The sequence below is a fragment of the Bombina bombina genome, chromosome 8, assembly GCF_027579735.1.
Source record: "Bombina bombina isolate aBomBom1 chromosome 8, aBomBom1.pri, whole genome shotgun sequence".
NCBI lineage: Eukaryota > Metazoa > Chordata > Amphibia > Anura > Bombinatoridae > Bombina > Bombina bombina.
In genome coordinates, this window is record NC_069506.1 from 319,429,264 (window position 1) to 319,451,215 (window position 21,952).

Sequence of the window (21,952 nt, forward strand, 5' to 3'; positions counted from 1 at the left end):
CTATCATCGCTAGAGAACTCTTTGTTCCCCCCTGATGATTGATATATGCTACAGTCGTGATATTGTCCGACTGGAATCTTATGAATCTGGCCGACGCCAGCTGAGGCCACGCCTGAAGCTCGTTGAATATCGCTCTCAGTTCTAGAATATTTATTGGGAGGAGAGCCTCCTCCTGAGTCCACAATCCCTGTGCTTTCAGGGAATTCCAGACTGCACCCCAGCCCAATAGGCTGGCGTCCGTCGTCACTATGACCCATGCTGGCCTGCGGAAACACATTCCCTTGGACAGATGATCCTGTGACAACCACCAAAGAAGAGAGTCTCTGGTCTCTTGATCCAGATTTATCTGAGGAGATAAATCTGCATAATCACCATTCCACTGCTTGAGCATGCAAAGCTGGAGTGGTCTGAGATGCAAGCGAGCAAACGGAACTATGTCCATTGCCGCTACCATTAAACCGCTACCATTAAACCGGGAAATGCAAGAATGTAAGTTTAGATGCCGGACCATTTTTGGTGAACAACCTGGGTTGTCCTTGCTGATTGGTGGATAAATTCATCCACCAATAAAAAAGTGCTGTCCAGAGTACTGAAACCAAAAAAAAGCTTAGATGCCTTTTTCAAAAAATGATAGCAAGAGAACGAAGAAATAATGATAATAGGAGTAAATTAGAAAGTTGCTTAAAATTGCATGCTCTTTCTGAATTACAAATGAACAAATTTGGGCTCAGTGTCCCTTTAAGGACCAGGGCTATTTTTACATTTCTGCTGTGTTTGCGTTTAGCTGTAATTTTCCTCTTACTCATTTACTGTACCCACACATATTATATACTGTTTTTCTCGCCATTAAATGGACTTTCTAAATAAACCATTATTTTCATTATATCTTATAATTTACTATAATTTGTTTTTATAAAATAGGGTGAAAAAATGGAAAAACACACACTTTTTTCTAACTTTGACCCCCAAAATCGGTTACACATCTTCAACCACCAAAACCTCCCATGCTAAATAGTTTCTAAATTTTGTCCTGAGTTTAGAAATACCAAATGTTTACATGTTCTTTGAAAGTTATAGGGCAATAAATACAAGTAGCACTTTGCTATTTCCAAACCTTTTTTTTTTTTTTCCAAAATTAGCGCTAGTTACATTGGAACACTGATATCTGTCAGGAATCCCTGAATATCCCTTGACATGTATATATTTTTTTTAGTAGACAACCCAAAGTATTGATCTAGGCCCATTTTGGTATATTTCATGCCACCATTTTACCGCCAAATACAATCAAATAAAACAAATTGTTCACTTTTTCACAATTTTAGGTTTCTCACTGAAATTATTTACAAACAACTTGTGCAATTATGGCACAAATGGTTGTAAATGCTTCTCTGGGATCCCCTTTGTTTAGAAATAGAGGACATATATGGCTTTGGCACTGCTTTCTGGTAATTAGAAGGCTGCTAAATGCCGCTACGCACTACACTTGTATTATAACCAGCAGTGAAGGGTTTAATTAGGTAGCTTGTAGGGTTAATTTTAACTTTAGTGTAGAGATCAGCTTCCCACCTGACACATCCCACCCCCTGATCCCTCCCTGACCCCTCTCAAACAGCTCTCTTCCCTCCCCCATCCCACAATTGTCACCACCATCTTAAGAAAATAAAGCCTTTCTTTCTTTTTTTAATATATATATATATATATATATATATATATATATATATATAAATAGTTTCTGGGGTGTAGGTTCACCTCTAACCCCCCAACCTCAACAATCCCCCCAAACAGCTCTCTTAACATCCCCCTCTTCCTTTTTGTGGCCATCTTAGGTACTTTCTGCCAGTACCCAGTTTCTTAACAAATTTTTCCGTAGTGTAGCTGTCCCCCCTCAATATCCTACACCCTACCAGATTGATTTTAAATCAATTATTTCTTTCCTCACCCTCTCTCTCTTAGGCAGTACTTGGGACTGCCAGACTAGTGATCGGTCTCGTGCGCATGCCCCGCCCCCTCCCCACCCGTGTGCGCTCCCGCCCCCCTTCGCGGAACAGCAACCGGAACTAGTCCAGCTATGGGTCGCTTCCCTGCAGCTGCTCCCACCCACCAACGATCGGCACCATCACTGTGCGACAACTCTGCATATCTATTTCTGGAGTGCCCCACTCGTGGGGCATGCAGAAATAGTGCTATCTCGCTCTTTTGAGCGAGATTACAGCAGAGAGAAGCCCAGGACTGCAGCGTTGTACAGGGTTAAGGGGTTAATCTCACTGTTAAAAATATCTCTCTCTGTCTTTATAAATCTCACTGTTATAAATCTCTCCCTCTTAATAAATATCTATTTTATATACATATATATCTAAAACAAATGTCAAATTTGAAATGGCGCGGTAATATCATGAAATTTCACTTCACTCTGCCTTGTTTCACATCGTCGCCAGAACTGTGATATACATACTGCATAGGAAAAGCTGTGTTACAGCATTTAATTATTGCACTATTGCTTGCATGCAGCATTGTGTTTAACCCCTGTAAAATCAACTGCACTACTGGGAGCTAGCTGAACACATCTGGCGAGGCAATGACAAGAGATCTATATGTGTAGCCACCAATCACTTGCTAGATCCCAGCAGTGCATTGCAGCTCCTGATCCTACCTAGATATGTTTTTTGGAATTTTTGTTTTTGTTTTTTTGGTGGTTTTTTTACAACGTCTACCAGGAGAACGCTGCAAATTTGATAATAGAAGTTAACTAGAATGACAGGCACTATCTGATGAAACTTTTATGATTCAGACAGTAGTGCATGTTATTTTATACAACTTTCTAATTTATTCCTATTAAATTTGCTTTGTAACATTTTTTATTATAGCACTGTTATATATAGTTACAAACACTGCTGCCAGATGGCACGTGCACACTCATGGTCTCACCAAGGATAACTCTTTAACAAAGGATTCCAAGAGAACTAAGCAAAGTTGTTATTATTATTGGTTATTTGTAGAGCGCCAACAGATTCCGCAGCGCTATAAACAAAGGGGGAGTACAACAAAACAAATATAGGAATCAAATGGGTGGAAGGCCCTGCAAAGAGTTGCACTGTTGTAGTCAGCTCTTAAGAAGGTAATCTACAAACATAGATGTAAATTGGAAAGTTGTTTAAAACTTTAGTATCTACCCAACTAGGGTTGCCATATTGCCACTTTAAGAGAGGACACATATGAAAAATATATCTGTCAGGGTTCTTATAATGGAACATTATACAATCATTTCTTTAAACAGCCCCTGATGTGTATTTTTCATAACTGTCCTCCCTTAAAGTGGCAATATGGCACTGGAGAAAATCTCGGAGTTCAGCTGATTTTCTTCATTACAAATTCATCTTGAACTTCTACTATTCTGCCCTTAATCTCCATAAGCAACATTACTTCTCTACTCTTATCTCTAATCTTTCTTCAAACCCAAAACCTCTGTTCTCCACTTTCAATACTCTCCTCCACCCTCCCCCACCTCTTAATACAACTTCTCTGTCGGTTCAGGACTTTGCCAGCCACTTTAATAACAAAATTGACTCCATCAGAAATAAAATCAGCTCTCAACATAATTCCATTCTCTCACCCACTCAAATGCTCTCACTCAACCACAACCCACATAACCTTAAACTTAGCTCATTCTCCCGTTACTGAGGAAGAAGTTTCAGCACTTATACTGCGCTCTCACGTCACTACCTGTCCCCTTGACCCTATCCCCTCACAGCTGCTCCCCTCCCTCTGCTACCCTTACCGCTATACTTACACAGATTTTCAACCTCTCCCTCAGCACCGGTATATTTCCCTCATCGCTGAAACATGCACTGGTCACACCTATCCTCAAAAAACCTTCCATTGATCCTACCTCCCCATCCAACTACTGCCCTATTTCCCTCCTCCCTCAAAGCTTCTCGAAAAACTAGTACTGTATATGCACGCCTATCCCATTTCCTTACGTTAAACTCCCTTCTTGACCCATTGCAATCTGGATTTTGTCCTCATCACTCCACAGAGACAGCTATTGTTAAGGTTACCAACGGCAAACTTACAGCAAAATCAAAAGGCCACTTCTCTCTGCTCATCCTCCTTGATCTGTCCGCAGACTTTGACACTGTTGACCACCATCTCTTGCTCCAAACCCTCCAATCCTTCGGCATCTGTGACACAGCCCTCTCGTGTCCCTCTTCCTAGCCTTCTCTGGGGCCTCCTCTGCCCTGTCACCACTTTCTGTCGGAGTACTGCAAGGCTCTGTCCTCGGTCCCCTTCTCTTCTCAATCTACACCTCATCACTAGATTCCCTAATAAAGTCCCACGGTTTCCAATATCATTTGTATGCCGACAACACCCAAATCTACTTCTCTGCACCAGACCTATCTCCTTCCTTGCTAACCTGTGTCACTGTCTTTCTCATATCTCTTCCTGGATGTCCTCTCAATACCTCAAGCTAAATCTCTCCAAAACTGAGCTCTTCATTTTCCCCCCCTTCTTCCAAAATCTCCACCCCCAATCTCTCTATAACTGTCGACAACTCCATCATTACCCCTACCCCGCATGCCCGATGTCTCGGGGTCACATTTGACTCAGATCTTTCTTTCACTCCTCACATTCAGTCCTTGGCTAAAGCCTGCTGCTTCCACCTTAATTCGACACTTCCTTACACAAGACACAACTAAGATTTTAATCCACTCTCTCATTCTTTCCCGCCTTGATTACTGCAACTCTGTCCTCTCTGGTCTCCCCACCTGCCGCCTAGCTCCTTTACAATCCATAATGAATGCCTCTGCCAGACTCATCTTCCTTACACGTCGCTCTTCATCTGCTGCACCTCTCTGCCAATCCCTTCACTGGCTTCCTCTTGCCTCTAGGATCAAACACAAAATTCTCATTCTGACATACAAAGCCCTCAACTGCACCGCTCCCCCCTATATCTCAGACCTTGTCTCCAGAAACTCTCCCTCCCATCCCCTTCGCTCTGCTCATGACCTCCTACTCTCTTGTCACCTCATCACACTCCCGTTTACAGGACTTCTCCAGACTGGCTCCCATCTTGTGGAACTCTCTGCCTCGCTCCACAAGACTCTCTTCTAGTTTTAAAAGCTTCAAGTTCTCCCTAAAGACTCTACTGTTCAGGGAAGCATACAACCTATGCTAACCTTTCTTTATACCAGTTCCTCTCCTCCATTGCTATCCCCTGAACCCCATTACCATGTAAGCATTAGTGTCCAGCTGTTTGTTGATCACCTTCTTAAGAGCTGACTACAACAGTGCAACTCTTGGCAGGGTCCTCTACCCATTTGATCCCTATATTTGTTTTGTTGTACTCCCCCTTTGTTTATAGCGCTGCAGAATCTGTTGGCGCTCTACAAATAACCGATAATAATAATAATAATAATAACCCCATACATTTTAGTTTAATGTCAACTTTACTGCCCCTTTAATCTAGCAGAAGATTAATCAGAATACAGTTTGCAATGAAAATGTAAGTTTTATGCAGATTTATCATTTTCTTTGTTGATACTGTAGCAATTATAGTGATAATTACAATTGTGCACACAGACCTGGTGAGATTAGAGAACAACTGAGCCCCTGAGTTTATGAATTACACAAAGGACCTTACAGATGTGTCATGGCAGCTAATTTTTCAGGCACTCTATAGTAAATCAATGACAATGTACTAATATTCAAATGCTACATCACATATACACAAAGCAGCTTGAAACAAATTAAAGTAAAATGTTCTGCAAACATTTAACATTTATATTGATTGAAACAAAGCGGAGAGCATTATTTTTATTTTTTATGCCAAAATATTCACTCATCTCTACTTATAATATAGAAACATAGATATTGATGGCAGATAAGAGCCATAGGCCCAGCAAGTCTGCCCCACCTTACCTAACAGTATAAACTTATCTAGTTCGTAGGATAGCCTTATGCTTGTCCCATGCATTTTTAAAGTCCCCCACAGTGTTTGTTGCTACTACCTCTTGAGGAAGTTTATTCCATAAATCAATCACTCTTTCTGTAAAGAAGCTTCCTCAAATTACTCCTGAATCTACTACCCTTTAGCTTGAGCTCATGACCCCTTGTTCTTGAATTTTCCATTTTATGTAAAATACTCACATCCTCAGTTTTACTAAACCCTTTAATGTACTTGAAACTTGCTATCATATCACCTCTTTCCCTTCTCTCCTCTAAGCTATACATATTTAGGTCATTGAGCCTATCCTGGTAAGTTTTATTTTTTAGACCATGTACCATTTTAGTAGCCCTCCAACAAATGCTGACTTCTGTAATAAGCAGAAGGCTGATGCTGAAATTAAAAAAAATGTTTCTTAAAATGTCTATAATGGAAATAAAGTCAACTGAATAAATTGACAACAAAAATCGCCACAATAAATAAGAAATTCTTACAGAATAGCTCAGTGTACAGTTGTACTGCAGCAGAGCATTCTGGGTAGTGCCGCAAATAAAGCTAGTAATGTATTTTCTTGTTCCTTCCATACACTCTGCCAAAGGAAGCCATCTTTAGAGTTATATATAATCTAAAGCTTGGGGTCAGTGCTTCTATTTAGCCTTTCACTTCCAGAGACAGATTCATTTGTATGTTTTTTTTAGTGGCACTGACCACACACACGCAAAGTGAAAAGAGAGACCTTGGTGGTTACGCCACGTCTGTTTAACAAGAATAAAAATAATGTTACGTTCATGATGTTTTTATTTATTTGGCTATGTGTTACCTAATGATGAAAGTTGCATGTGCCTTTAACAGGACAGTTTCCCAGAGTATAAACAGACAGCACCTGATATAGGAATGAGATCATTTCTACTTGTAAAGAAATCTGCTACACATGCATGCACATATCAGGGTTTCTTTTTTCTGTGTCCAGTAGAGGGCTCCCCTCTCTCGTTTGCTCACCATATGCAACTGTCTGGCTTGTATAAAAAAATCAGATTCATAGCAAGAGGCATTGAACATCCCACATGTTTATGAGTCCCAAAAGGATTTGGTGAGATTTGATGGATTCATGCATTCCTTAGATTGCTGTGTTAACAGTTTTTTAAAACAGGGACCAAGCATTAGCTGACATGGTTGCTCTACCATAAAGCAAATTAGCCAATTGCCTAGTATGTCCCAACTGTCATTCACCTCTTTGTTTAACCCAAAGTAAAAATCATCAAGTTATGCTTCACTAACATATAGGCAATGCTGCAAACTAAACAATTTAACCAAATCTGACCAATCAAATATCCACAAGCAATTTGAGCAAATGAAAACCTCACAATATCACAAAGCATGAAGTCCGCACTGATTATGCAGATTAATGGTCATTTTGTTCTCAGCAATCAGATGAAAGTAGTAAGATGAGCTAAACAACATCTAATCACTTACTCCTGTGAGCTGATATCAATTTATTTAAAGGACACTAAACCCATTTTTTTTCTTTCATAGCTCAGATAGAGAAGCAATTTTAAGCAACTTTCTAATCTACTCCTTTAATCAATTTTTCTTTGTGCTCTTGCTATCTTTTTTTGAAAAAGCAGGAATCTACGCTAAGGAACCAGTCCATTTTTGGCTCAGAACCCTGGATAGCGCTTGCTGATCGGTGGGTAGGTACATTTAGCCACCAATCAGCAAGTGCAACCCAGGTGCTGAACCGAAAATGGGCCGGCTCCTTAGCTTAGATTACTGCTTTTTCAAAAAAAGATACCAAGAGAACGTAGAAAAATTGATAATTGGAGTAAATTAGAAAGTTGTTTAAAATTGCTGCTCTATCTGAATAATGAAAGAAAAGTTTTGGGTTTCATGTCCCTTTAAAAGGGACATGAAACCCAAAATTGTTCTTTCATGATACAGATAGAGAATACAGTTTTTAAAAAGTTTTCAATTTACTTCTATTATCAAATTTGCTTTGTTCGCATGATATTCTTTGTTGAAGAGATATCTAGCTAGGTAGAGTGCACGTCTGGAGCACTACATAATAAGAAATAGCACTGCCATCTAGTGCTCTACCTAATGTATGACATTGTTACAAAACTACTGCCATATAGTGCTGCAGCACGTGCACGCTCCTGAACTAACCTTCCTGCTTTTCAACAAAGGATAACAAGGAAACAGTGATATAATAAAAGTGCATTGAAAAATTGTATGTTCTATCTGAAACATGAAAGAAAGAAAAATTAGGGTCTTATGTCCCTTTAAACAAAAAACAAAACAACATTATACTTTCACTCTCCCAGTTGCATCAGGGATAATTAAAAAATGAGTAACATGACCCTTTAATCACCTCCTCAGTGGATACCCTAAGTTTTGTGGGGGGGGGGGGCTGTTACTTGAGTGATTAATCAAAATTGCCCCCAAATGTGTTATGCACGTGCACCGCTTTTCTATCAGAGGTGCCTTTAATAAAACTTTCACATAGCGAGTACCATGAAATTCACAGGGAATGCTGCCGTTTGTATTTATTCTGCCATTGTCCATTTTCACCAGTTAGGTGCCAGTTTAAGATTTATGAAATACTAAAAATTACCTGGAAAAGTAATCACAGGTAAGTGCGGGAACAAAACCACAAAACAAAACGGCATAACTTGTTTTAGGAAGCATTTCGCATTGCTAAAGTTAGATAATAAAATGTTTCTAAGTGAAAAAAGAATGATCAGCAGAGCATTTCAGACCTACTTTTATGTCCCTTTGAAGGAAAATGAAACCCCAATTTTTTTCTTCATAATTATGATAGAACATATCATTTTACACAACTTTTTAAACTGACTTCTGTTATATAATTTGCTTAGTTTGCGTGGTATCCATTGTTAGTAGGCTTAGGAGCTCAGAGCTAGCTTCTGATTCGTGGCTAAACATAAATGCCTCTTGTCAGTGGCTTACAAATGTGTTCAGCTAGCTCCCAGTATTGAATTGCTGTTCCTTGAACAAAGGATACTAAGAGAATGAAGCAAAATTGATAACAGAAGTTAATTACAAAATTGTTTTAAAAGCTAAGCTCTGCCTGAATTATGGAGGAGAGAGAGAGAAAGAAAGAGAAAGAAAGAGAAAGAAAGAGAAAGAGAGTGAAAGAGAGAGAGAGTGAAAGAGAGTGAAAGAGAGTGAGAGTGAAAGAGAGTGAGAGTGAAAGAGAGTGAGAGTGAAAGAGAGTGAAAGAGAGTGAGAGTGAAAGAGACTGAGAGTGAAAGAGAGTGAGAGAGTGAGAGTGAGAGAGATGCTGCCAGACATCCCATTCATTCCTATGGGAGCTGTCTACACCTAACACTCTAACATGTACCCCGAGTCTAAACACCTCTAATCTGTCCCCCCCCCCCTACACCGCCGCAACTAAATAAAATGATTAACCCCTAAACCGCCGCTCACGGAGCCCACCGCAAGCTACTCTATACATATTAACCCCTAAACCGCCGCTCACGGAGCCCACCGCCACCTACATGATACCTAGTAACCCCTTATCCTGCCCCCCCTATACCGCCGCCCTCTATAATAAAGTTATTAACCCCTATCCTGCCGATCACGCACCTCGCTGCAAATAAATAAATAGTTTAACCCCTAAACCGCCGCTCCCTGACCCTGCCGCAACCTATATTAAATTTATTAACCACTAATCTGCCCCCCTACACCGTCGCCACCTATAATACATTTATTAACCCCTATCCTGCCCCCCACTACACCGCCGCCACTGTAATAAAATTATTAACCCCTAAACCTAAGTCTAACACTAACCCTAACACCCCCCTAACTTAAATATTAATTAAATAAATCTAAATAATATTTCTATTATGAACTAAATTAATTCTATTTAAAACTAAATACTTACCTTTAAAATAAACCCTAATATAGCTACAATATAAATAATTATATTGTAGCTATCTTAGGATTTATTTTTATTTTACAGGTACCTTTCAATTTATTTTAACTAGGTACAATAGCTATTAAATAGTTATTAACTATTTAATAGCTTACCTAGCTAAAATAAAGAGAAATGTACCTGTAAACTAAAAACTAACCTAAGTTACAATTACACCTAACACTACACTATACTTAAATAAATTATTCCTATTTAAAACTAAATACTTACCTGTAAACTAAACCCTAAGATAGCTACAATATAATTAATAATTACATTGTAGCTATCTTAGGATTTATATTTATTTTACAGGTAACTTTGTATTTATTTTAGCTAGTTAGAATAGTTATTAAATAGTTATTAACTATTTAATAACTACCTAGCTAAAAGAAATACAAAATTACCTGTAAAATAAATCCTAACCTAAGTTACAATTAAACCTAACACTACACTATCATTAAATAAATTAAATAAATTAACTACAAATAACTACAATTAAATACAATTACATAAACTAACTAAAGTACAAAAAATAAAAAAAGCTAAGTTACAAAAAATAAAAAAAATAAGTTACAAACATTTAAAAAAATATTACAACAATTTTAAGCTACTTACACCTAATCTAAGCCCCCTAATAAAATAACGCCGCTTGGAAGATCACTTCATCGGATGGAAGATTTCTTCAGCGCCCCTTGGATGATCACTTCTGCCGCTCCGTATGTCCTCTTCGGTTCCATCGCTGCTCGGTTGAGTGAAGACGACTCAAGGTAGGATGATCTTCAGGGGATTAGTGTTAGGTTATTTTAAGGGGAGTTTTGGTTAGATTAGGGGTATGTGGGTGGTGGGTTTTAATGTTGGGGGGGTTGTATTTTTCTTTTACAGGCAAAAGAGCTGAATTCTTTGGGGCATGCCCCCACAAAAGGCCCTTTTAAGGGCTCGTAAGGCAAAAGAGCTTTGAACTTTTTTAATGTAGAATAGGGTAGGGCATTTTTTTATTTTGGGGGGGTTTGTTATTTTATTAGGGGGCTTAGATTAGGTGTAAGTAGCTTAAAATTGTTGTAATATTTTTTTAAATGTTTGTAACTTATTTTTTTTATTTTTTGTAATTGTATTTAATTGTAGTTATTTGTAGTTAATTTATTTAATTTATTTAATGATAGTGTAGTGTTAGGTTTAATTGTAACTTAGGTTAGGATTTATTTTACAGGTAATTTTGTATTTCTTTTAGCTAGGTAGTTATTAAATAGTTGATAACTATTTAATAACTATTCTAACTAGCTAAAATAAATACAAAGTTACCTGTAAAATAAATATAAATCCTAAGATAGCTACAATATAATTATTATTTATATTGTAGCTATATTAGGGTTTATTTTATAGGTAAGTATTTAGTTTTAAATAGGATTAACTTAGTTAATAATAGAAATATTATTTAGATTTATTTAATTAATATTTAAGTTAGGGGGGTGTTAGGGTTAGTGTTAGACTTAGGTTTAGTGGTTCATAATTTTATTACAGTGGCGGCGGTGTAGTGGGGGGCAGGATGGGTTAATAAATTTATTATAGGTGGCGACGGTGTAGGGGGGGCAGGATAGGGGTTAATAAATTTAATATAGGTTGCGGCGGGTTCAGGGAGCGGCGGTTTAGGGGTTAAACTATTTATTTATTTGCGGCGTGGTGCGGGATCAGCAGGATAGGGGTTAATAACTTTATTATAGAGGGCGACTGTATAGGGGGGCAGGATAGGGGTTACTAGGTATAATGTAGGTGGCAGCGGTGTCCGGGGGCGGCGGTTTAGGGGTTAATACATTTATAAGACTTGCGGCGGGGTCTAGGAGCGGCGGTTTAGGGGTTAGTAACTTTATTTAGTTGCGGGGGGCTCCGGGGGCGCCGGTATAGGGGGTAGAACAGTGTAGTTTAGTGTGAGTGCTTAGTGACAGGCTAGCAAGAAAGCTGTCAAACAGCCGAAGAGCAGCGAGATCGGATGAGTGATAACTCTCACAGTCCGCTGCTCATCGCCCCGCGGCTTTTTGACAGCTTTACTTGATAACTTAGGCAAATTTTTTCAGGTCCGCAGCGGCGATGTGAGGTGAGCTTAGGCGGGCGTATTGGGCCGGCGAAGGCAGGAAAGTTGACACGTTGATAACTACCCCCCATAGAGAGAGAGATAGAGAGAGAGATAGAGAGAGAGATAGAGAGAGATATAGAGAGAGATATAGAGAGAGATATAGAGAGAGATAGAGAGAAATATAGAGAGAAATATAGAGAGATATATAGAGAGAGAGAAATATAGAGAGAAATATAGAGAGAGATATATATAGAGAGAGAGAGAGAGAGAGAGATATATAGAGAGAGAGATAGAGATAGAGATAGAGATAGAGATAGAGATAGAGATAGAGATAGAGAGAGAGAGAGAGAGAGAGAGAGAGAGAGAGAGAGAGAGAGAGAGAGAGAGAGATGGATAACCAAATGGCTAAAATGTAAGCCAATATTAAGCTAACATTAAAATGAGTTAACGTTTTCTGCATAAATTATCACTAAATAAATTTATGTTATAGTTATACAAAGATGTCTGTGGAGAACAGAACACTGAAAGATAGATAGATAATAGACAGACAGATGATCGGCAGATGATAGATATATCTTAGGTATATCTATCTATATATATATTTATCTAAGACAGATAGGTGATGGACAGATAGATAGATAGATAGATAGATATGCCTAAGACAGATAGGTGATAGGTATATTTATATATATATATATATATATATATACACCTAAGACAGATAGATGGATAGATAGATAGATAGATAGATAGACCTAAGACAGATAGGTGATAGATATATCTAATAGAACAGGAGAAGTGGACCGAGCGCTACACCCAGGGCCTTAAGCTTACTAACTTAGATATATCTAAGACAGATAGATGGATAGATAGGGGATAGATGTAAGTCAGATACAAAGATGATCGACATATAGATAATAGATGGATAGATATAAGTCAGATAGATAGATGGATGGACATAAGTCACTTAGATAGAATTATTTAAGTCACATTTGCATTCTGGTCTTTACTGCCTCAGCTGTAATACAAATACCTCCAGAAGCATCTATATTGTTTATTACGTAAACGTCCTTCTGTGGTCTTTTGAATGCCACTCATTTATAATATTTGTTTGCATTACCAAACATGATGTGCAGACCTTGACTTCATCAAAACATATGAAGCCCGGTGACCTTATAAAAAATGAATTTCATACCCCTGCTTACTTCTTTTAAGTCAATAAAGTAATTGATCAGGTTCTTAACTAGTTATGGCACTGACCAAGGTCACTGTGTAATCACAGACGTCTCTTTCACCAGCTGGTGCACAAGGAATCTGCAAGTGGCAGCGCGTGCTGTGTATGGGGACAAGTAGATCATAGTAATATAATACTCATACAGGCGATCGCTCATTCTCAAAGCGGAATAAAGGAATAAAAGGTTACTGATTAATGCCTTGTGTGTATGTCTGGTGCACACAAATGTAGTTATTAAAAGGAAAAGAATGGTCAAAATTGAATTGTGCATGGGTGCATTTAACGGCAATTTTTCAATATTGTGTTTCTAGTAAAAGGTATTACTGTTTTTCAGCGGCATACACACATATGCTGTGAGGGCCCGTGCACCAGCATTTGACACCATGCCTGCTCAGAGAGCTTGAGGTGGTATGTATTGTGTCACTGAAGTCTTAATCTTGTGAGATTTAATAGTAAACTTCCTTAAACTGAGAGGCAAATAACATGACTGCGCTTGCACATGCTAGATGCACACTCACTTGTCCCAGGACTAGTATCATGATTGGCGGCTTAAAGTTTCTTTACAATGGGAGGTGGCTACTGAAGAAATTTTAAGGTAAAATATCTTCATTTTTTTACATAGAGATGTTCAGGTGATATTTTCTAGTCAGTTTTTTTTTACAGCTATGCTGCATCACTTTCATGTGCTGTAACATTTGGGTATCATTTTCCTTTAAAGGGACCGTAAAATGTTTTACCATAATTGTACAGCATGTGCATAATCAATTACTACAATTAGATCCTCACCTTGTAAAAATAAATAAATATTTATATATATATTGATGTTCTAAAAAGTTTTTCATTGTTATCTTTAAAACACTTCTTCAATCACAACCCGGTCGATCACCCCTTTCAGATGAATGTACTGCGCTGCAACGTGCTACATTTAAAAAAATATATATTTTATGATTTTGAGAGTTATCAACTCTGTGCTCACTGGAAAAACACACTGACAGTATTGGTCAACATTATAGATTGTGATCCCCTATGTCTTTAACACGTGTAAAAATTCTTATAAAAAGGTTGAACACATAGTAAATGTCAGCTTCATTGTACTCCTGGAAGCTAGCTGAACACATCTGGTGAGCCAATTACATAATGCATTGCCACAAATCACCCCCTAGCTCCTCATTGTGTGTAGCTTCTCCTGAGCCTATCTTGGTATGCTTTTCAACAAAGGATGTAAAGAGAACAAAGTAAATTGAAAGGTAGTAACGAAGTGGAGCACACATCCAGTATATTAAAAAGTTCAATTTATTCAATGCATATTAAAATGGTAGACAGAAGGTGAGTGGGAAAAACACGATCTTATGCGTTTCGACTAGCCTAGCCGTAGTCATAGATCCTACACCCTCAAGGAGAAGGCATGGTTTATAAGGCAAATCTTTGCCCTATTATTCATTTACAAATTCTTACTAACAATTAACTCTTACTATGCTGAAACCAAATGTGATTACATTGTAGTTTATAAAGCTCACAACAATACTATACTGCTAACTCGCAGTTGTAATAAAACTAAGGCGGAAAGATAAACCTACTAGATAATGTTGAAAATGACATACATGAGACAAATTATTTCAATACCAATACATATAGCAAATGTGAATTATGTATTTAAACAATCATATATAATGGTACCTTTAGCAATACATATTATGATTTCTAACAGCCATATGATAAGGTGTGGATACAGGATAGCACATTTCTAAATAGACATTATAACAACGTTGGATACCTTTGTTATTTTATCTTAAGAGTTACATTAAGGGTAATTTCAAATAGGGAATATAGAGAAAAAAAATGTATGCCATATTTTTCATAAATATATTTAATACCAGATAAATTTAATTCTTTCCTGGCAGGGAGAGTCCACGACTTCATTCCTAACTGTTGAGAAATACAACACCTGGCCACCAGGAGGAGGCAAAGACACCCCAGCCAAAGGCTTAAATATTCCTCCAACTTCCTCTATCCTCCAAGTCATGTGGCCGAGGGAGCAAGGAAAAGTAGGAGAAACATCAGGGTATAAAAGGTGCCAGAAGAAAAAATAAACGGGGAGCCGCTTAAATCAATATATATCATACAGGTGGGGTAGTGGACTCTCCCTGCCAGGAAAGAAAGGAATTTATCTGGTAAGCATAAATTTTGTTTTCTTTCCATAAGGCAGGGAGAGTCTACAACTTAATTCCTTATTGTTGGGAAAACAATACCCAAGCTCCAGAGGACACTGAAGGAATAACGGGAGGGAACAAGAAAGAGGCAGAATCTGAGGGCACCACAGCCTGCAAAACAGCCGAAGCAAACAAATCAAACTTGTAAAATTTAGAAAACTTATGTAAGGAGGAACAGGTAGCCGCCTTACAAATCTGATCCACAGAGGCTTCATTCTTAAAAAGCCCAGGAAAAAGCTACTGCTCTAGTGGAATGAGCCATAATCATCTCAGGAGGCTGTTGTCCCGCTGTCTCATAAGCTAGGCGGATGGCACTCCTTAACCAGAAAGACAGGGAAGACGGAGTGGCCTTCTGACCCCTAGGCTTACCCGCATAGATAACAAACAAAGATGAAGATTGTATGAACTCTTTAGTAGCCTGAAGGTAAAACTTCAAGGCACGAACCACATCTAGATTGTGAAGCAAATGCTCCTTCATTGAAGGAGGATTGGTCGCACAAGGAAGAAACAACAATCTCTTGATTAATGTTACAATCTTCCTTAGGAAGGAAACCCAACTTAGTACGTAAAACCGCCTTATTATCATGAAAAACAAGGTAAGGGTGGTCACATTGCAAAGCAGAAATCTCAGAGAGACTGCGAACTGAGGCAATAGCCAATAGAAATATCCAAGATAACAGTTTAATGTCAACATTATGCATGGGCTCAAACAGAGCCTTCTGCAACACACGAAGAACAAGATTGGGGGTCCAAGGCGGAGCCACCCTTCGAAACACAGGTCTGATACTAGTCAGGGCCTTAACAAATGACTGCACATATGGAAGCTCAGCTAATCTCTTGTGCAGCAACACCAACAGGGCCGATATCTGTCCTTTTTAGGGAGCTAGCAGATAGACCCTTCTCCAGTCTATCCTGGAGAAAAGATAACATTTTGGCAACTTTAACCTTATGCCAAGAAAAACCATGCTCCTCACACCAGTGCAGGTAAGTCCATCCCACTTAATGGTAGATGCGTCGAGTCACTGGCTTACGAGCCTGAATCAAAGTGTCGATTACACTCTCAGAGAAACCTCTCTTGACCAAAACTAAGCGTTCAATCTCCACGGAGTCAGCCTCAGAGAATCTAGATTTTGATGTAGAAATGGACCCTGTAGCAGCAGGTCCCTGCGACAGGGTAACCTGCATGGAGGAGATGAGGACATCCCCACCAGATCCGCGAATCAAGTCCTTCGCAGCCAGGAAGGAGCAATTAGAATCACTAAAGCTTGCTCCTGCATGATGCGGGCCACCACCCGAAGAAGAAGGTGTAATGGAGGAAACAGACTGAGTCTGAACCTCCAAGGAACCGCTAGAGCATCTATTAGTTCTGCTTGAGGAGCCCTCAAACTTGACCCATACCTGTGTAGTTTGGCTTTTAGACGGGAAGCCATGAGGTCTATCTCCAGAATCCACAATCTGCTGCATGTCTCTGCAAATGCCTCGGGGTGGAGAAAAGATTCCCCCGGGTGAAAGGATTGCCTGCTGAGGAAGTTTGCTTCCCAGTTGTCCACACCCGAAATGTGGATCGCTGACCGCATACGATTGTTGGCCTCTGCCCATTCTAGAATTTGAGATAATTCTCTCATCGCTAAGGAACTTCTCATTCCTCCCTGATGGTTGATGTAGGCTATCAAAGTTATATTCTCTGATTGTATATAAAAGACAAAACAAAGGGGCACCTCATGTGTAGTATCATCAAATAAGCACAAAGCCACAGAAAATAAAGCCAAATGGGTACTCACAAGGCTCTGGAGCTCACCTACAGAGGATATCAGTTATTAACTGTAGTAGAAAGATAAAACACAGGAAAAGCACCAAATTGTGCAGATCACAAAGGATATGGTGTTTGACTTAGCACAAAGGAAGATTGGGTACTCACATGTTAGATGAGCACACTTATGTGTAAGTAGGAGCAAGCTGGCATATTATGGTAAGGTGTGTCAGCTCACCACCAAGGGACTTTTCCTTAGGATGCAATATCCAAAAGTGGCAGACTTCTGTGTGTTAGGTTCCACTCCAAGCAGGTGCAGGCAGGTAAAATCACTCACAAGAGTATTTTATAAAAACAAAAAAATACTATTTATTAAAAACAAATTAAAATACATGTACAAAGGAGTGAACTAGGGGCATACATTCAAGCCCCCTGTAAATGCAACGCGTTTCTCAGCTCATACGCCGTTTCCTCGGGCATATTTTTTACCCTGCTACCCCAGGGGTTACACATATAGATATATAGAAGCAACAGCGCATTAACACTTTAGAGCATTTTCCTTGTGCACTATTGTGTCTCTTTAGAGGAAAACAAAACATAACACTATAAAATGTTTCCTTTATACCTTTCCCCTTGAGACAAACAACATTCAACAGACTTTTCAAGGGGTGTGTCCCAGGTCTGTTAAACGATGCATAATGTGCAAACAAAAATGACAGTTGAAATAAACTAACATATAAGCAAATAAACTAACATCCTATAAAATTTTGGGGATATACATTATGAATTACAAATTTTGAAATATAAAATAATTTGGAATATGTTGTTGATGATGAACTGTATATGCTAGGAAAACTGCTGTGAATATATCAAAACATTGTATTATATTAATGTGAAAGAATGTTTTATATTCAAGATTACATTGTTTCCACATGTTTAGAATTATTAGGTGTATATGAATTGCTGTATATGAATTGCTGTGTAGATTTTCACTTTACACCTTTGTTTTATTTTAACACATAAGACTGACACCTTTGCTATTAAACACTGAAACAGTCAGGTGTTGAAGGTTACCAATTAAGGGTACACGCCCTTAGGATAGAGAGGAAAAATGTTAGTTTGCACTAGATAGTAGGTATATAAAGCAGGACAGTAGCAGGGTAAAAAATATGCCTGAGGAAACGGTGTATGAGCTGAGAAACGCGTTGCATTTACAGGGGGCTTGACTGTATGCCCCTAGTTCACTCCTTTGTACATGTATTTTAATTTGTTTTTAATAAATAGTATTTTTTTTGTTTTTAAAAAATACTCTTGTGAGTGATTTTACCTGCCTGCACCTGCTTGGAGTGGAACCTAACACACAGAAGTCTGCCACTTTTGGATATTGCATCCTAAGGAAAAGTCCCTTGGTGGTGAGCTGACACACCTTACCATAATATGCCAGCTTGCTCCTACTAGCACATAAGTGTGCTCATCTAACATGTGAGTACCCAATCTTCCTTTGTGCTAAGTTAAACACCATATCCTTTGTGATCTGTACAATTTGGTGCTTTTCCTGTGTTTTATCTTTCTACTACAGTTAATGACTGATATCCTCTGTAGGTGAGCTGTCACACCTGATAAAATCTGCAGCCTGTCCCTACAAGCACATAGGTGTGCTCCAGAGCCTTGTGAGTACCAATTTGGCTTTTTTTCTGTGGCTTTGTGCTTATTTGATGATACTGCACATGAGGCGCCCCTTTGTTTTGTCTTTTATATAGTATCTCTGGACCATTGTTGGTGAGGAGGAGGAGGCTGCCATCGTTGGGAAGAAAGATACACTTCTTAATCTGAAATTGAACTTTCCTTTAACATGCCAAATTGCTGGCAATTCTAATTGTATTTATATGCTCATGTATCATTGAGGTTATTACTAGCTATTTATTAGCGTTCACCCTTTTGTTGTGTAGATATTCTCTTCAGAGTATTGAAGATTACTCAGAGTTCCAAGATATTGATCGGAAGAGAGGACTCCTCCTGAGTCAACAGCCCTTCCGTACCCAGGAAATTCACCATGGTATTTGGAGTAAGAACTCTTTCCCAAGTTTATCTTCCATCCATGTGATCGAAGAAGACAGAAAGAATTCCGAGTGCTCCCTTGCTAGACGAAAAGATGGTGCTTGCAGTAGCACCAGGTAAGGTGCTACTACAATACCTCTTGTTCTGGAAACCACTAGAAGAGCCCCCAGAACCTTTGTAAATATCCTTGGAGCAGTAGCTAAGCCAAACGGAAGTGCTATGAAGTAGAAGTGCTGGTCCAGAAAGGCAAACCTCAGGAACTGAAAATGTCCCTCGTGTATCGGAACGTGAAGGTATGCATCCTTCAGGTCTATGGATCGCGAAACCTGAGCCTATACATTTAGATGTATAATCTGCATATTCACATCACAAATGAAGGAATTAGCAATTCTCAGAGCCTTAATTATCTCCTGAATATCCTCAAGGGGAGATTCCATCTCAATAAGTTCAGACAGAGAGTCACACCAGTAGGTAGCTGCTCCAGCAACCGCGGCTACAGCTGCTGCCGGTTGGAAAAAAAATCCTGTGTGTTGGAACATTTTCCTCAGAAAAGTTTCAAACTTTTTGTCCATAGGCACTCTAAAATAAGAACTATCCTCAAGAGGGATAGTAGTACGCTTAGCGAGCATAGAAATGGTGCCATCCACCTTAGGGATGGAACCCCACAGTTCCAATTGAGAGTTGGGGACTGGAAACAATTTCTTAAAGGTTGACAAGGGGGAAAAGGAAGTTCCGATTCTTTCCAATTTGTTAATAATAATGTTACGAACTGGTACAGGAAAAGTCTGTAAGAACTTTCTGTCTTCATAAAACCTGTCTAACTTAGGGATCGTAGGTTCCTCAGGTAGCTTAGCCTCTGGAACCTCTAAAGTGGACAGGACCTCCTTTTAGCAAAAAACGCAAATGTTCAATTGTAAATCTAAAGAAGGGTTCCTCCGCTGGAGGAAATTTAGTAACAGAAGTCTCAGACTCAGAAAGTTCACCCTCTGAAGCTACAGAGGTTAACTCATCCTCGGATAGCTGGGACATACAAGCTAGATCCTACAGAAATTTAGATGACTAAGTCGGGAGAACTATGTTTGATCTTTCTCTTGCGTTTCCTAGAGATAGGTAGAGCACTCAAGGCCCCCTCCAGATGGAGAATTAGTTGTACCGAGGGGGACTGCATGTAAAGCGATTTGAGTAGAAAGAGTAGTAATCTCTCAGGACATAGAATCCTGAGAGGTTGATGGTTTAGAGGGACTAATTGTGCTATGTGTTTTAGCAGACTTAGTTCCTTTTTTAGACTTTAACCTCTTAAGGACATATGACAGAATTTTTCCGTCATAAAACAATTGAGCAAACTGAAAGCTGTGTCCTTAAAGGGTTAAAACAGTGCCTAGGCAAATGGAACAAAATTGAGAAGGCAGGCAAGCCATAGCCTTCTTACAATATAAACAGGTATTATTCACAAAAGAAGGAGCAGAAACTTCTAATGTAGTATCAGAGTCCTCAATAGCTTTGATATGTACTCTCACAGATAGAATAAAAAAAACTGAACTAAATAAAGCGCTTTATATATAAAATGGCACCTTTATATTCCCAATGGCTGGGGCAGTCACCACCTCCTAGACCCAGACAGGCTATCAGTAAAAACGCTCTCCTCAAGGAGCGATGTCTGCAGCAGGATCATAAGGAAGTTAAAGAGACTGCACCCTGTCACAGCTGTGCAACCCCTTTAAAAATTGTATGGTAGGTGTTGTATTTCCCAACAGTAAGGAATGAAGTTGTGAACTCTCCCTGCCTTATGGAAAGAAATATAAATTACAAAATCTACAAAATTTACATGCAAACATGAATAGATACACATTTTTCCTATTTCTACAGTCAAATAGAGGGCAATAGTTAGTTAACACTTTCATATTTTTTAGACGTCATGTCCCATTTTAAGTACATGCTAGGACCATTATTTCCAAAAATGTATTATATCAAATTGGGAATTGAACCCTTCAGGTACCAAAGTTTTAAGTTTGTGGATCCAATACATTTCTTGCCTTTCTAGGATTGTCTACTCCCCGCTCTACGTGGCACATAAACTACCTCAATGGCATTCCATCTAAAATTATCCACATTTTTATGATGAACATTAATAGAATGTTGTGACAATGCAGAACAACAGATATAATTTATGATGTATCCTAGGTGCTCTCTTATCCTAGTTCAGATATTTCTGGTTGTTTTTTATGTTGCATGCACTCTATAAGATAGATCATGAAGGTAGTTGAACAGTTTATGCAACCCCTAGTAGTAGAATTCTCCCCAGTAGTGTAAAAGGTAAAGTTGACACCTTGTTTTATAAAAGAGCAAGACTTACACCAGGTTTTGCCACATCTATATGTGCCCGATACTTCTAGCCAAGAACTTCTTCTACTGGGTTTAGGTAACATACAAGGTGAGTAAATTACCTAAAGTTAAACCTCTAGAATAGACAAAATCAACACCATTTATTATAATTATATTTTTCAGTATTTCGTCACCGTACAAATTCGGTAGATATTTTCTAACAATATTACATACTACAGAAAATTGGCTTGAATTATTAGTCACAAATTTCAAGCTCTCTGATTTTGTTGGTTTTTTTTCATTATATTTCTTTTTAAAGAGTTATTTTCTATTAAGAATTGTAAGGTCTCTTACAATGTCATGCTCTCTGAACCACAAAAGTTTTATTCTTAAGTTCATGTCCTTTTTATTTAAATGTCACTGCCACCTGATGTTATC